Below are 17272 nucleotides of genomic sequence, written 5' to 3'. Positions count from 1 at the left end.
CTGCTTGCTTGTACCCATTTATGCAGGCATATGGACACACGCAGAATTACTACTGCATTTTATAGCCTGCATGGATACAACATGAGAAGATTATAAAATGCGAGTACATATGCACACACATATGCTCATGCATGTAAAGAACACAAGCCTTGCAAGTTTGGACTTATCTGGAAAAGTTTGAAAAGTGCTACTTGTCTGTCTGTCTAAGTGGCACTTTTTGGACTTATCAGATTGCGTAAGATAGCTTATATATACTTATTTGGATAAGTTAAAAATTTGTCCATCTAAGAAGTGGCAAAGGCATTTCTTAGCTGGTTAGTTTGCAATTTAGCCGGATCAGTGCACGCAAATGATATACCCATGCATTTGTACTGTGAATTTTAAAGGGATACATTAATAGATTATATTAGCATTATTTAGACACATTCTTCCCTCCTCCCCCGTAAGTCGGCTTTTACAACACCTACATGGCAATGAAATAACCAGTTTTACTAATCAGTCTACCAGTTCGCCCAGCCACTACAGCTCATGAAGACCCTTCCTGGTTCTTTAGTCTGAAGTCCCCTCCATTTCACCCAGATCTCCCACCCAGTCATTTTTTCACTTTTAAGATGTTTACGATCACTTACACCAAATATTTACCAGGTGTAAATATATGCATAAAGAGACTTACGCGCATCACTTTGGCAGGTTGTAAGATCAAAAGAGGTCTTGAACGAGTAGATGTGAATCGGTTATTTACACTTTTGGATAATAGAAGAATTAGGGGGCATTCCATGAAGTTAGCAAGTAGCACATTTAAGACTAATCAAAGAAAATTCTCTCTCACTCAACGCACAATTAAGCTCTGGAATTTGTTGCCAGTGGATGTGGTTAGTGCAGTTAGTGGGTTCAAAAAAGGTTTGGATAAGTTCTTGGAGGAGAAGTCCATTAACTTCTATTAATCAAGTTTACTTAGAGAATAGCCACTGATATTAATTGCATCAGTAGCATGGGATCTTCTTGGTGTTTGGGTAATTGCCAGGTTCTTGTGGCCTGGTTTGGCCTCTGTTGGAAACAGGATGCTGTGCTTGATGGACTCTTGGTCTGATCCAGCATGGCAATTTCTTATGTTCTTATGTGCATAAATGTTGGCCCCTCCCCAGAATGCTCCTGGCCCGCCCTTTTTTTTACATGCGCAAATTTACTCTTGGAACCTGATTTACGCATGTATGTTGTTTTTAAAATAGCATACACTTGCATATATGCTATTTTATGCATGCATGCACTATTTTTTTATGCGCACATCTTTTGAAAATTCACCTTTATCTGTATAAGTAAACTAAAGGTTTGAACCACACTGGTTAAGCCAAATTAAAAAAAAAAACATTTTTCAAAGAATCTCCATCCCCATTCCACAACATCATCGATATTGGTGTGACGTGGACAGAGGATGCCATTTGTTCCAGGAGGATGAGAAATTGACATGCAGTCGCAGAGTGCTGAGACTGCAGCTGGTGAGCAAGAGACACGAGAGTTAGTGCTCACTGTCGAGGCAGGAAAGCCTTTGCCTGCAAGGTGTCCAAGTCTGCCCCAATGAACGATAAGGTTTGAGATGGGACTAAATAGGATTTGTTGTAGTTGACGAGAAATCTTAATGAAATTAAAGTGTGTAAAGTTAGATTGAGGGACGACAGAGCAGCTTGCTGAGTGGGAGCCCTGACTAACCAGTTGTCTAGGTAGGGGTAGACGTGAACACCTTTGGTTCTGAGGAAGACTGCAACTACTACGAGGCATTTTGTGAAGACTTGTGGCACAGACGCTAGGCTGAATGGAAGCACTCGGTATTGATAGTGCTTGGGGCCTACTAGGAACCTCAGGTATTTGCGATGAGATGGAGTTATCGCAATATGAGTGTATGTGTCCTGGAGGTCTAGAGAGCAGAGCCAGTCTCCTCTTTGTAGAAGAGGGAGAAGCGAGCCCAAGGTTACCATCTTGAACTTCTCTCACTGTAGGTACTTGTTGAGGGCCCGTAGGTACAGAATAGGATGAACGCCTCCCAATTTTTTGGGGATTAGAAAGTACCGGGAATAGAACCCTAGGCCGTGCTGAGTGTATGGTACGGGTTCTATTGCTTTGGACTGGAGGAGGGAGACCTCTTGATCCAGAAGAATGGAGTGATCAGATGTTCTCCACTTTGGTAGAGGTGGGGAGTCCGGAGGCAGGGAGAGAAAGTTCAGATGGTAACCCTGAGCAATTATTGCCAGTACCCATTGGTCTGAGGTGATTGAGTGCCATATGTTGTGGAAGTGGCACAATCAACCTCCTACTGGTATGTGAGGCAGTGGAATCTGGCTGCTGCTCTCTAGGTGGAAGTCAAAAACCTGAAGCAGGCCTGGTTGAGGAGCTGCTTGTGGCTTTTGTTTACGTGTTTGACGAGACTGTGGTTTTTGATAAGGTCTCGTGGCACAGGATCTAGCTGGTGGCGGATAGGACTTCTTCGGGCGGAAGAAAGACTTTTTAGAGTCCTTTCTGAAGGGCTGCTTAGAAGAATAGTCAGAAGGCATCAGAGAGAGCTGTCTTAGGGTCTCATGATGGTCCTTATGTTCTGCCACCGTCCGTTGAATCTGTTCGCCAGATTATCTCCGACACAAGGCAGGTCGGATAACCTGTCTTGTACTTCTGGGCGAAGGTCAGAAGTCTTGAGCCAGGCCCACCTTCTTGCCGAAATAGTAGTTGCAGATACTCTAGTAGAAGTATCAAAGATGTCATAAGATGTCCTGATCTCATGCTTGCCTGCCTCAAAACCCTTGTTTACTAGGGTTTGTAGCTGTTCTTGAAATTGCTGAGGCAGGGAGTCTGACAAGCCTTGTATCTGCTTAAAAATGACCCTGTTATATTGGGTTATATAGAGCTGATAGGCGGCAATCCGAAAGATGAGCATTGACCCTTGGAAGACTCGCGACCTATGACATCTAGGAACTTTTGTTCCTTGCCAGGGGGAACAGAAGAATGAGGCTTTGACCTCTTTGCTCTCTTCTGTGCAGACTCTACCACTACAGAGTGGTGATCCAATTGTGATTTCTGAAAGCCTGGAGCTGACTGCACCAAATAGGTAGCTTCAGCTTTCCTGTGGACTGGAGGAATGGAGCCAGGATGTTCCCAGTTCTTCTTCAGGAGATCCAGAAGAACTTGGTGGATAGGAATGGAGGTTATTACCTTGGGGGCATCCAGGAATTGGAGTAACTCCATCATCTGGTGCCTATCATCCTGTTCAGTCTGCAATTGGAATTGGACAAATTCAGACATTTCCTTCACAAAATTTATAAAGGAGAGATCCTCTGGAGGAGAACGCTTCCTACTTTCAGTGGGTGAAGGTAAATCATCAGTGTCTTCAGAGGAATCATCGGTCCAGGTGTCGTAGGGATCAGCACCTGTCCCTCTAGGAATTAGAGGGGGACAGGGTGGTGGAATACCTGAAGGTCCTGGTGTAGGCTCCGAAGGAATCGGAGGAATTATCGGAGGCACTGATGAAGGCATCGAAGGCACAGGCGCAGGCATAGGGGGCATCGAATGATGGCTCGGTGGCACCGAATGATTGGCATCGATGGCTGAGGCAGAACTCCTGATGGAGGGATGCGGAACGGTGTTTCTCCTCCTGATGACAATGTAAGCGGGGAGGGCACCGGCGCCACTGGGGACCCAGGATCCATTGGTGGAAGAGCGGCAATGAGCGCTTCCACTTGGAGAGCAGCGGTGCCAACTCTGCCAGAATCTGGTCGGTGGATGGTTCCGCAATCGGTATCAGTGTCGGTGCCGGAGGAATCTGGAGTCGTTGCATCACCTTGTCAATGTCCTCCTGAACCATCCGTCCAGTTCTTCTCGGAGACCTGGAGCAAGCAGCCCCGACTCCGGAACAGAAGAAGGAGGCAGAGGCATAGCCGGAGGGACCACTGTTAAAGGCGGAGTCGCGGCTCCCGATCCCCTGTCTGGTGAGGGTTGCCTCGGAGACCCGGTCGCAGAAATGCTCGGTGCCTTTTCTGGATGGGGTTTCTTCAACAGCGGCTCAGACGATGGCGAGGTCAATGATTTCGCTCCCTTGATGGTCCGGGTCTTTCGGTGCCAATGGCGATGTTTCTTCCTTTGATCCCCTCGGTCTTGAGGGGGAGTAGAGGGTGTCAATGGCCGAGAAGTCGTCGATGCCGGCCTGTGGTCGATACTGGCATGAAGTTGACGGTGCCAGCTCTGACGACATTGATGCAATGGACGGAGTCGGGGTTTGAACACTTAAGAGAAGTTCCATCTTCTCCATTCTAGCCTTGCGACCTTTTGGTGTCATTAGGGCACATTTGGTGCAAGTCAAGACATCGTGCTCACGTCCCTAGACACATAACACAGACTTTATGGGGGTCTGTGATGGACATGGTGCAAGTACAGTCCGGGCATCGACGGAATCCCGTCGCCATGGCCATGGAAAAAATCAAGCCGTGGTACGGTCGACGGCCAGTAGACCGCGAGGGCCAAACTCGACAGTAATCGACGGAAAACAGGTAAAAACTTACCGGAGTACCGCGGTCTGAAAAAAGTTAAAGGAGGGACCCCTGTGGGGCAAATTAACTTTTAGTAATTCCATGAGGAAAATTCCTGTCAGGAATCTCTGCAGCGCTCCTTAACCGCGAGGCTACTGCTGCGTGGAAAAAAGAAGACTGAAGGGGGACCCCTGCTGGCTGCAGGGTTAGTGCCATGCTGGGCATGCCCAGTAGGGGCCAGTCAAAGTTCTGGAAACTTTGACAGAAGTTTTCCGTGATTGGGCTCCATCCTGTGATGTCACCCATATGTGAGGACTACCATCCTGCTTGTCCTGTGAGAAAATGTCTCTAATGTCCAGGTGGGTGCCCACCTCAGCAGCAGTGATCAAACAGTATAGTTTCATATCACAAATAGGATACAGAGAAGTAGCACGAAGACCCAAGTTTTGCAGTTCAAAAACACGGACTTTGTTGAAATGGAGAAGTACCTGGAGGAAGAACTAGAAGGCTGGGAGAACAAGAGAGATGTGGAACAACAGTGGACCAAACTAAAAAGGAGCAATTACCAAGGCAACTAATCTATTTGTTAGAAAAGTAAAGAAAAGCAAGAGAAAAATGAAACCTATCTGGTTTTCAAAGGAGGTGGCTGATAAAATAAAAGCTAAAAGAACAGCGTTTAAGAAATATAAAGGATCCCAAAGGGAGGAGCCCAAGGAAGAATATCTGGCGGAACTGAGGGAGACGAAGAAAGTAATCAAGACAGCAAAATTCAAGCGGAAGAAAGGATTGCCAAAGAGGTAAAGCAAGATGACAAAACATTTTTCAGATACATCAGAGAAAGGAGAAAAATCCAAAGTGGTATAGTGAAATTGAAAGGTGAAATGGATCAGTGTGTGGAGAGAGACGAAGAAATAGCAGTAATATTAAACGAATACTTCAGTTCGGTGTTCACTAAAGAGGACCCTGGAGAAGGACCATTGCTAGTTAACAAGAAACCAGAGGGGAGTGGAGTAGATGTAACTCCCTTTACAGAAGAGAATGTATGGGAAAAGCTAGGAAAACTGAAAGTGGACAAAGCCATGGGGTCTGATGAGGTTCATCCCAGGATACTGAGGGAGCTCGGAGATGTGCTGGCGGGTCTGCTGTGTGACCTGTTCAATAGATCCCTAGAAATGGGAGTGGTGCCGAGTGATTGGAGAAGAGCGGTGGTGGTCCCGCTTTACAAGAGTGGGAGCAGAGATGAGGCTGGAAACTACAGACCAGTTAGCCTCACCTACATGGTGGGAAAATTATTAGAGTCTCTGCTGAAGAAAAGGATAATGAACTATCTACAATCAGGTGGTTGCTGGACCAGAGGCAGAATGGATTCACCAGGGGAAGGTCCTGTTAGACAAATCTGATTGATTTTTTTGATTGGGTGACTAGAGAATTGGATCGAGGAAGAGTGCTCGTTATGGTTTCTTGGATTTCAGCAAAGCTTTTGATATGGTTCCGCATAGGAGGCTTGTGAATAAAATGAGAAGTGGTGGTGTGGATTACAAACTGGTGGACTGACAGGCGACTGTGTGTAATAGTAAATGGAATCTTTTCTGAAGAGAGAGCCATGTTAACTGGAGTGCCTCAGGGATCGCTGTTGGGACCGGTTATGCTCAATATCTTTGTGAGCGATATTGCAGAAGAATTAGAAGGTAAAATTTGTCTGTTTGCAGATGATACTAAGATTTGCAACAGAGTGGACATACCTGAAGAGGTGGAGAGAATGAAAAGTGATTTAAGAAAGCCTGAAGAGTGGTTGAAGATTTGGCTTCTGGGATTCAATGCCAAGAAGTGCAGAGTCATGCATCAGGATTGCGGTAATCCAAAAGAGCTGTATATGATGGGGGTGAATGGCTAATGTGCACGGACTGGGAGAGGGACCTTGAGTAATAGTGTCTGCCGATCTGAAGGTGGCAAAGCAATGTGACAAGGCAATAACTAAAGCCAGAAAGATGCTGAGCCGCATAAAGAGGAATAACCAGCAGGAAAAAGGAGGCAATAATGCCTTTGTACAGGTCATTGGTGAAGCCTCACCTGGAGTACTGTGCTCAGTACTGGAGCCCGTATCTCAAAAATGATAGAGACAGGATGGAGGCAGTCCAGAGAAGGGCGACCAAAATGGTGTGGGGTCTGCAGCAGAAGACTTATGAAGAGAGGCTGAAGGACCTAAATACATAAACCCTGGAAGAGAGGAGGTGCAGGACAGGTATGACACAGACCTTCAGATACTTGAAAGGGTTCAAAGATTGTGCTTCATTAAAACTTTTCCGGTGGAAGGCGAACAGTAGAACTAGGGGTCCTGAAATGAAACTCCATGGGGGATGACTCAGAACCAACATCAGGAGATATTTCTTCATGGAGAGGGTAGTGGATGCCTGGAATGCCCTTCTGAAAGAGGTGCTGAGGATGAAAAGAGTAAATGAGTTCAAAAGGACATGGGATAAACACTGTGGATCCCTAAGGACTAGGGGCTGGACATGAAGAAAAGGATGCATGTGGGTAGCCTGTACAGAATAGCAGTTACTACCCTTAAGCAGTTAGTCTTGATGCATGTCATGCAACTGCAACATCACTCTGTGCTTCAATGATAGAGGAAAAAGGGGAATTAGATTTAGAAGATAGCCAATACTGGGCCTCGACTTTTACAATTTGGGAAACCGATATGCAGACATTGGGGATAAAGCACAGGACTGCTTCTATGGCCAAATCCAAAAGCAAAGCACGTTGAAGCAGCATTGTCTGAATTATTATGAAAGCTCCTGTATAAACACCGCTAACAATTTTGTAATGGGTTTGACAGTTGCTTGGTTTGGATTGTAATTATTGCTACCCTTAACATAAGGCTTGGGGGTAACCTGCACGGAGCGGCAGTTACTAGCATGGGAAGCTTGCTGGGCAGACTAGATGGACAGTTTTGTCTCTTTCTGCCGTCATTACTATTTTACTGTGTTACTATGTATCAGGATACATAGAAGGAATTTTAGAACTAAAACAAGAATGCAAAACATTTGAAATCAAGATGATCAAGCACCTTAAAAAAAATAAAAAATCACAAAATAAAACTTCCAAGGACATTGGCTCTCTCACCCATTATCAAACACAGGCCTCTTGGATCCTTTACAGTCTCTGTCAAGTCCATCAACCTCTCCAAACTCCCCCATTCCACATCCTTTACTGAGCTTCAGTGGTAATCCAGTCCGGCTTTTGCTTCGCTGCATACCGGGACTGGTAGTTTTATTCTTCCTGAGAGAAGCAGCGTGGAATCTGTCGTCCGTTTAGGATCCTGCCGGGTGCTTGTGACCTGGGTTGGCCACTGCTGGAAACTGCACACTGCGCCCGATGGACCTTTTGGTCTGACCCATTATGGCAAGTCTTGTGTTCTTGACTCCAGGCATGCCAAATTGCAGAGGTTTCCCAAACCTGTTCAAGGTGACCTCCATCCAGTCCGATTTTTCTGGATTTGCACAGCGAATGCGTGTGAGAGAAAATTTGCATTGGAACGGAGGCAGTGCATGCAGATTTCTTACGCATGCGCAATGTGGATATCTCGAAAACCCCGCCTGGTGGGGATCCTCTGGGACAGGTTTGGGAGCCATTGCCATACTGCGTAAGATACAAGTTAATCGAGCCCTGGTTTTGCAACATGGCACACATGGACTTAGGAATATAGGGCTTGGCATGCTGGGTCAGACCAAAAGTTCCACTATTTTAGGAATAGTGTCACTTTAGTTTGAAATGCTTTTATCTTCTTTTAACAGCTAAACTTTTCTATTGATGTTCTTTTTAAAATTTTAGCTATTACTAATTATTGAATGTTTTATTGTATTTCTTTTACTGTATTTAAATTGTAAACCATTGTGAAGGCCATAGCTAATGTGACGGTATGTAAAAAACAATAAACTAACTCAATATGCAAACAGTACAAAGTCAGCTAAGCATGATGCTATTTAAACACAGTGTAACTGTGCTGTCTCTTTACTGACCTCAAAAAGGGAGCATTTGCCAATAAAAAGGTCTCATCTATCACTTGTTTGACTTCACTTATTTATCCATATTTTCTAGAAACTATTGCAAAGGATGCTCTTTAGCCTGCACTGGCATCTTGTCAAATACTCTTGGAATAGCTACTTATATTGAGATGCACTTTTTGTGGAAACATTGCTTACTACATCCTCTGCTAACATCAAAACAATCCCTCATTGTCTATTTGCACTTCCAAGTCAGTGAAGATACCTAGAAAAATGACAGCAGATGAAGAACACAGGACCTTTATAGTCTACCAGTTTTCCCATACATGCTAAAGGCCACACTGGATCTCTGATATACCCTCGCTTCCTCAGTAGTGAGGACCAACTGTGCCTATGCCAGGCTCTCTCAATACCATGGGTACCTGACATTTTCATGACAGTGCAGGTTTACCTAAATTTACTGCAGTGCAGTTCAAAATTCGTGAACTAGACAAAAGCCACAACCTAACTCACAGCTTTTAAATGTTTATATTACAGGGAAATTCTTTTTTTTTTTTTTTTTAAAGTTACTCCAACAGTGAAGTTCTACAGTATTTGTAAATTTAAGTCCAAGTCTCCACAATACCTGGTACCAAGAATCCATATTCCTTTTATTTATTTATTTATTTTAAATTCTCACTACATCATTTGCTTGCTGGTTGGAAAACACAGTTATTTTTTTTTTTAATCAAAATAATTTTTATTGAGTCAAAAAGCAGTGGTCAGTCCAGAAAAACGCAACAGCCCCCCAACATGCCCCAAAGGTACAACACAGTTATATTTAGATGTGAATATAGCAAGACTAATTAAGGAATATGATCCCAGTTTTGCATTTCTGGCATGCACTGAGCTGCCAGAGTTTAGAGTTTGGAAACATTCTACACAGCCATCTGTTTCAGATTTCCATTTCACACATAAAACAAACATTAATAGCTACAATCCAGAGTTTTGTAAATGACGTGTTAGAAATGCCATCCCGGTTCATGTACATTAGAAGATGAATGGATATCTGCACCACAGGATGGGCAAGAAGAAACATCCCTTGGTTCCTACTCTGGTGGGAGGTGGGGGAGGATGGAGTTTATTTTTCTCCCAGTGTTTAACAAATTAGTAGATGGTAATAGTTACCCTCATAAAAATCTATAACAGTGTCGACAGCTTAAAGGTAACCTTACTTAGCATTACAATGATGTGTTTATTTTGAGACTGGAAGCGCTGGAGCCTGCTAGTCTTTCGCACAGCCCAAAACAGAATCTCCCTCCTTGTGCCATCATTCATGTCCCATGCGCGTTATTAACGGTGCAAAGTATCCCGCGGGGGGGGAACACATTCCTGCCCATGGTGCCGAGCCATCTAGCAAAGCAGCGCCTTTCCCGTCCACCCCCCCCAGCCCCAGGAAAACAGGTGGTCGTTTAAAACATGCACTACGACTCTCAAGCTCCCAGCCATCGCAACATTAATATTATGTACTCTGCCCCATCCATCTTGTTAGATTCTGGGGAAAATCAGAAAGAAAAGCAACAGGGATCTAAAGATTAAAAAGGTTTGGCTTGTCAGTGGGACAGGAAGAAATTTGCAAGCCAGCTATCAGCTATGCCAAATTTGATTTGGTTTTAATCGGCAGGAATCTGACATAACTAGTCCGCACGTCTATCTTGAGCCTTCAGTGCAACACTGAAAAAGAGAACATGCAAGGAGGCAGGCACCGTCATGGCCAACAGTGTTGATGCAGGTCTAGCATCCATTGCCACTTCAGGAGCGAGGCACAATCACCTCTTTGCAGACGCCTAATGTTTGTGGCGGGCTGTGCTGCCAACAAGGAATCTCCATTCTGTTTATTGCAACCTCCCCTGCTGCTTCCTCCGGTTTAGGCAGGGCAGGATTGTAAAACGCTTAAGACAAGTTTTGCCTCGGGAACTGTCAGCAGAGGACTGAAGCGTCACTGCTGCAAAACTATCCGCCTTCTCTTTTCAGGGGATTTTTATCATCGAAATCACTCACTTATGGCAGCATTGGGTGTCCCCCCTTAATGATTTCTTGGTTTTAAGTAAGACCTCCTTGATGCTGCTGGATCATCACTAGCAGCGTGAAAAGGCAGAAATCACATTTGTTTACTATGTTACATTGAAAAAGAACCACCTCAACCGAAATGTTCTTTTCTCAAAAAAAAAAAAAAAAAATCACAAACTGTTTTATTTGTGGCTTTTTTTTGCCATCACTTCAAATACATTATTACACCTTGCATGGAAGCTATAAATTATCTTTTGTTTCCAATGAAAGAGAAGAAGAGCACTGGGGGGCTTTATGAAAGCAGAAATGAACCTAAATGTCCCATAGCGCCGCATGCAACAATAAGCAGGGAGCGCAGAAACGTTACCTACCTGCCCGGGGAGCGAAGCTGGAACGCCGGTGCCCAGCGGAGGCGAAGCCGAGCTCCTCGCCCGAGAGTCTCCGCAGAGCTCTGCAATCCTGAAGAGGGGCAGGGGGCGCTCGGCTGCAGGGCACGGCTGCCAGTCCTCCCGGGCTCGGGGGGGCGGAATCGAGAGAGCGCACTGCAGAGGAGGGGGGCCATCAGCGCCGCTCGCGGGCTGCCGTGCCGCCACCTCTTCCCGCGCTTGCACCGGCTCGCGGGCGGATTGCAGTGCTCTCCCTCCCCCTCTCCAACTCCTCCTCCTCCTCCCCCCCCCCCCCCCCCCCCAGGTGGCAAGGGCCATGCGTGGTTATTGAGGACAATCATTAAATAATCATCTTAAACTAGTCGGGCTTCTCCACTGCCCAGCAAGTCCTTTTCGATGACATCTGCAGCAGCGGAGATTAATGTGTTCTCTTATTTTAAAGCAATTGCTGATTAGATTTTTTTTTTTTAATTTTCATTGCTAAAAAAGCCCAGGACAGTTTAATTACTACAAGGCCAAATAGCAGCAGACGTGTGGTATTGAAATCAATAGAAGAAGGTTTCTCCTCATCAGTATTGTCCAGTCAGTCAGATAACGGAGGAGTACATTGCGAATTTTTTTTTTCTTTTTGCAGGAGGGATTTTGCAGTGCCAGGGCTAAACAGAGGCACTACTTCAACATTCATTTCACTTCCTGAATAAAGACATCCACTCTGCTCTTTGGTTGTTCATGCTAAGGTACTGACCCTGCTGTGCCAGCCAAGTTCATGAAAACCAACCAGCGCCCAATTTCTTTTTTCAGTATAATTATTATTATGATTATTTTAAGATCCAAAGGGTAATCTTTTCAGAACTGTTAACTCTGCTCTGAACCCCACTGCCCCTCAGAGAAAGTGATGTGCTGAAAGGTGCGGACTCCTAAACTGAACAAACCCGTGGGGAGGAGGAGATGCCAAGGGCTTACAGCTTTTCACCCAACGAAGGGGAAAAAAAGCAACACATTTTCCTGCCGGTCCGGTAAAAGATGGTCTCGATTTATCCTGCACGAGAAATGGCTCCTCTCCAGCCCTGCTGCAGTACATTCTCTCTTTCATGTTAAATATACATGTATTGTATAATTTATATGTTTATCCACAGTGTATAAGGTTATACACAGTCCCTTACTGAGTGTATAATTTGCAATGCTACTTATTATGTTCTTCTGTTGTATTCTATCAGGTACTGTTCCTTTTCTCCTCTTCCTGTTTTTCCCTCTCTTCGCTGGCCCCCTTCTTTCTTCCTATCTGCTTCCTCTCCCCCACCCTGGTTTTTTGTAATTTCCTCCTTCAGTTATATTGTAAACCGGCATGATGTACCCACGAATGTGGATATATAAAAGCTAATTAATAAATAAATAAATAAATACCCTGTTGCAAAACACTATTTAAATCACAATTTCTTGTCTATGCCCTGCATCAGGTTCTCTTATAAACAGTCAAATAAGAGTGTGATGAGACATTTAGCAGAACATTAAACTGGTTCATGGCACAGTAACCTAAAACCTACCGAGTTCGGAATGGCCCTATGTCAGAAGTCTTAAGCATACCTATACATCCCACATCCAGCGATTTCTATTCTTCAGTCTCTCATCTTATAGGATGCAGACTTGCAGGAATTATCTATTTTTAATGCTTATTCTATTTCTGTATCTAGATATTTTTTTCAAAATATTCTGTAATGAAAATTAAAAAAGAAAAAGCAAAGTTTTCTTTTTCATAGCTATGATGATACATAGCAGGAAGGGGAAAATGGGATGATCACCGGATTAATTCTAATACTGTAATGGGCAGATCGTACCCTAATGAATGATACTTTTTAATGTACTTTATCATGTACACCTATTGTGTAAATGGCCTTACCATTACCCACATCAGAAACTTTATTAGGAGCTGGTGTTACAGGAGCTACTGCAAGGAAATGCATGTAATTCTAAAATTTAGACCAACTATAAAAACGGTAGAAATGATAAACTCATTTTCAACTTAAAAAAAAAGGATATGACTTGTCTATTGCAAGCTTTTACATTTTACCAGCCATCTAGTCAATGCATTTATAGCATAACCCTTCCCAAGCATATCCTCCCCTTTGCCCTCCATTACCGGTCCCCTCTGACTTTCCTCCCACTACCCCCCAATATGCAATTTCCTCCTCACCCTTACCTTCTATCCATTTCCCCTCCCCCTCCCTCCTTACTAGACCTCCCTTTCTATCCGATATTATCCTGCTGTACCCTCTGTCCCCCTTCTCCCCAACCTCTAATAATTCTTAATTGTTAAGAGTTCTATAAGAATCGCTGTAATCTAAGATCATGTCACTCATTTTATTTTAATACTTGCTCTTGTTATCTGCATTATTAACTAGTTCTTGTTTCTCCTATATTTGATGAGTTCTCTGTAAAGCACTAGTAATAAGCTAAGTTTATGTTTCAATGTGAACCGATGTGATACAGTGTATGTCGGTATATAAAAATCCTTAAATAAATAAATAACCCAGTTTTCACAACTCTTATTGAAAGGTTATTAACATGCAGAGAAATTATATAAACTACAGAAGGGATAGGGTCTCAGTTAACAGAGGACAGATTTAAGGAATGATGGCTCTAGAATAATCCCGTAATGAAAACCATCCAGGTCCTTCAGGAAATATGCTGTCAAGCAGTAAGGCTAAGTGATCTGAAACCAATGCAATTATGAGACATTCCTAGAATGCCTCAATTATTCAGATATAGAAAGCCCAACCTCGTACAATTAATAGCAATAATTGAGGAGACTTCTCAATCTATAACATTAAGTTGCATAGAAAAGTAATTATTAAAAAAGGATAAAACAAGGGGAGGGGGGGTTTGCATGGGTAACCATATTCCTTATCAGATTTATACAGACATTTTATCTAGTACAGCAAGAGAGTCCCCTTATTTAGTGCTATAACTGTCATCAATAATAAGCAAGCTAATTACTGTAATAAAAGTGTTATCATTGCTTTCAGAAAGCTCATTACATGATCAAGTGTCACATTCATTTTTGGCCTGCTTTCTAAAGCGAATATGGTTTATGAGCTTGCTGCCTTTCCTAATAACTTGGTTTAGGGTCCGATCCACACCAAACTTTCTACACATGGGTGGGGGGGGGGAGAGGGTCCAAACGGGTCCTGATGGGTCTATTTTTCAATCCAACTATGCACGCAGATGGACCTGAGCATTTTATTTATTTATTTAGATGCTTTATATACCGTTGTTCCAAAAGAAGATCACAAAGGTTTACAGTAACTGCATTCATATTCATGGCCTCCGATCATATACTGTGTGTCAACATTCATCTTGTAATTCAACACCACAGCAAGTACATATTCTAGCTCATAGTCATACATATTCTAGGATATCAAAGTAGCTACTATATAATTTAGTTCATATAGATACTTTTCTGGGTCAACACAACAGGAAATACAAATTCTACTAGCAATATCCTCTATATCATTCATTATATATGAGCATCCCAGAAAGCAGGCCCTATCCCTTTTCATTTTGTGGAACATCTTGCATACACTGTTCATGAACGCTGTACAATTAAGCCTTTCCTTGCAAGATTCCCATTTTATATGTTCAGTTACTTTTTTTTGTCTCTCTCTTTTTTTTTTTTTTTAATACTTTTGCATTTATTTTCAAAGGACTATTCACCAAGATGTTTTTAGCACATTGTTGCAAACCTATAGTTTGTTTTTTTTAAATTTCCAATTAATAAATACTGAGAAAAGACTGCACATGAAGGATAAATTAGAGAATGTATGCGAGCATTAAGAACATTTGATGCAATACAAACTTCATGATATTCCCTTTTAGTTATATATATTTTAGCTTACTTTCTGAATCAGAAAGACTTACCCAATAATATCCCCTAATAGCTTTTGTGTGATGGTCCCAATCCATACCAAACTGGCAGGACATGTCAAGAGGGACCCAAAAGGATTCTGACAAGGGTGAATTTCTTTTTTATCCACATATATATGCAGATGCATGCATACATACACGCATGTGCCGGGAAGTACATGCCATTATTTCTGCTAGAATACACATCACACATCTATGTCTGCATTTATTGAGACACAAAACCTGTAACAGAGGACTCGGCACAATTATAATGCCATTAAATACTCTAATGATTTTATTCATAAATTTAAATCAATCATCTTTAATTAGTACCCACATGTGCTGGAAAACATAACATATTAAAACCATCAACGACGCGTTTTTGCTCAATAACCATTCATACCAACCATTCATACACCATAACCCTAATACCTCTAAAATTTAACATTAACAACTTGAATATATCCCATTACCTCAATGTTGACATGCCCAACATATAGCATTTTTTTATTAAATGTAATACATATATCTGACAGCTGTTTGTTAATTGGAAAAAAGCCTACATATAAAATATTATAAAATTTTACAATCATGTATTATATTTATTAAACATTTATTCTCATTGTTATACACCCTACAGGCTTAATCAAACGCCGACAAGTTGTCGGCGTTTGATTAAGCGCCGTTGAATAAAGCTTTTACCGGGAAGGAGTATGGACTGATACACGTTGATATTCATGGCAATTCAGATGTGACTGGCATAGGTGGATAATCCATGAAGTTTCAAATTAACTACCGGGGTTGACTCCTCTGCGGCTGGTGGTTAAGTGGAGTTATTTGAAGGGTTTCTTTCGGATTCCTGGTGATTTTGAATTAACATCGATCTTTTGGATATTTACAAAATTAATGGAATGGTTATAGAGACCGGGATCATGTGCAATTGACAATCTTGTTATGTGCCGCCATCAATGTTACAAAGCCACAGCTTATACACCAAGGAAATAGTGATGAGATGATGACAGTATAACTGTGCCATCAAAGAACATACAAACTTTCTCCTGAGGAAGCCCTAAATTTTGGGTGAAACAGGTATCCTGTAGGGTGTATAACAATGAGAATAAATGTTTAATAAATATAATACATGATTGTAAAATTTATAATATTTTATATGTAGGCTTTTTTCCAATTAACAAACAGCTGTCAGATATATGTATTACATTTAATAAAAAAATGCTATATGTTGGGCATGTCAACATTGAGGTAATGGGATATATTCAAGTTGTTAATGTTAAATTTTAGAGGTATTAGGGTTATGGTGTATGAATGGTTGGTATGAATGGTTATTGAGCAAAAACGCGTCGTTGATGGTTTTAATATGTTATGTTTTCCAGCACATGTGGGTACTAATTAAAGATGATTGATTTAAATTTATGAATAAAATCATTAGAGTATTTAATGGCATTATAATTGTGCCGAGTCCTCTGTTACAGGTTTTGTGTCTATAGTGAGCAACAGAGGTGTACGTACGTTACAGTATTACCTGCATTTATTGAGAGACATTTATTTATTTATGTGTTTTATATACCGTTGTTCCGAAAGAAGATCACAACGGTTTACAAAACCAGCCCTCGTATTCTGGGACAACATTTATAGACTATGTCAACGCAACATCGAATAAATATTTTAGGTTAAGACATCAGCATCAGGTCCAAGTTACTAGGGGTTTGTAATCCATAAATTCCATTTCATTATCCTTTCTGTGTTAATCATAAGTTATCATGTTACACTTTACATTGTTCAGTACTTATTGTTCACTCTACTAATAATGTCTCTGTTACTGACAATGAAGTTATTGGCATATTGGTGTTTGACGTTAAATCATATGCTTTTTTAAAGAGCCATGTTTTCAGTTCACATTTGAAACTTTTTTTTCTGTTATTAGGCATATTGACTCAGGAAGAGAGTTCCATAGCTTGGGGCCTGCTATGGAAAACATTTGGTCTCTTATTTGTGTTAGGTGTGTGCTCCGTGTTGTAGGCACATTTAGAAGTCCTTTGTTTTGTTTTGCGATCTTAGGGCTTGCTGCGGTGTGCATGGTTGAAGTCTCACTCCTAATAAGCATGGGTTAATGCTGTTGATGATATTAAAAATTAGGGTTAATACTTTATAATGAATTCTGGATTGTACAGGAAGCCAGTGCAGTGCTATCAGCCAGGGGGTGATGTGGTCAAATTTCCTTGTCCCTAGCTGAGGCATTTCGTAGTAACTGTAGTGGTTTTAATAGTCCTGAAGGTAAGCCTAGTAATAGGGAGTTGCAATAGTCAATGTTTGAAAATATTAGTGTTTGTAAAACAGTGCAGAAGTCCTGTATTATTTTATTAGTAATGGTTTCAGCCAATGTAATATTCTCAGCTTAGAGTATCCA

General features: G+C 42.1%; 1 protein-coding gene across 2 annotated transcripts in view; it reads right to left on the bottom strand.

Moving 5' to 3' along the window:
- RPH3A (rabphilin 3A) overlaps positions 1-17272 on the bottom strand; it is a 327862-nt gene that overhangs the window by 230255 nt on the left and 80335 nt on the right. Inside the window, exon 1 of one of the 2 annotated variants that reach the window (XM_029571542.1) lies at positions 10933-11089. The exons of the other annotated variant lie outside the window; for it this stretch is intronic. The gene's annotated coding sequence lies outside the window, so the exon portion shown is untranslated. Of the gene's footprint in view, positions 1-10932; positions 11090-17272 lie in introns of those variants that run through there. 2 annotated transcript variants of the gene reach the window in all.

The sequence above is a fragment of the Rhinatrema bivittatum genome, chromosome 11 (genome assembly GCF_901001135.1).
Source record: "Rhinatrema bivittatum chromosome 11, aRhiBiv1.1, whole genome shotgun sequence".
Lineage (NCBI taxonomy): Eukaryota > Metazoa > Chordata > Amphibia > Gymnophiona > Rhinatrematidae > Rhinatrema > Rhinatrema bivittatum.
This window is presented reverse-complemented; position numbering and strand designations above follow the sequence as displayed.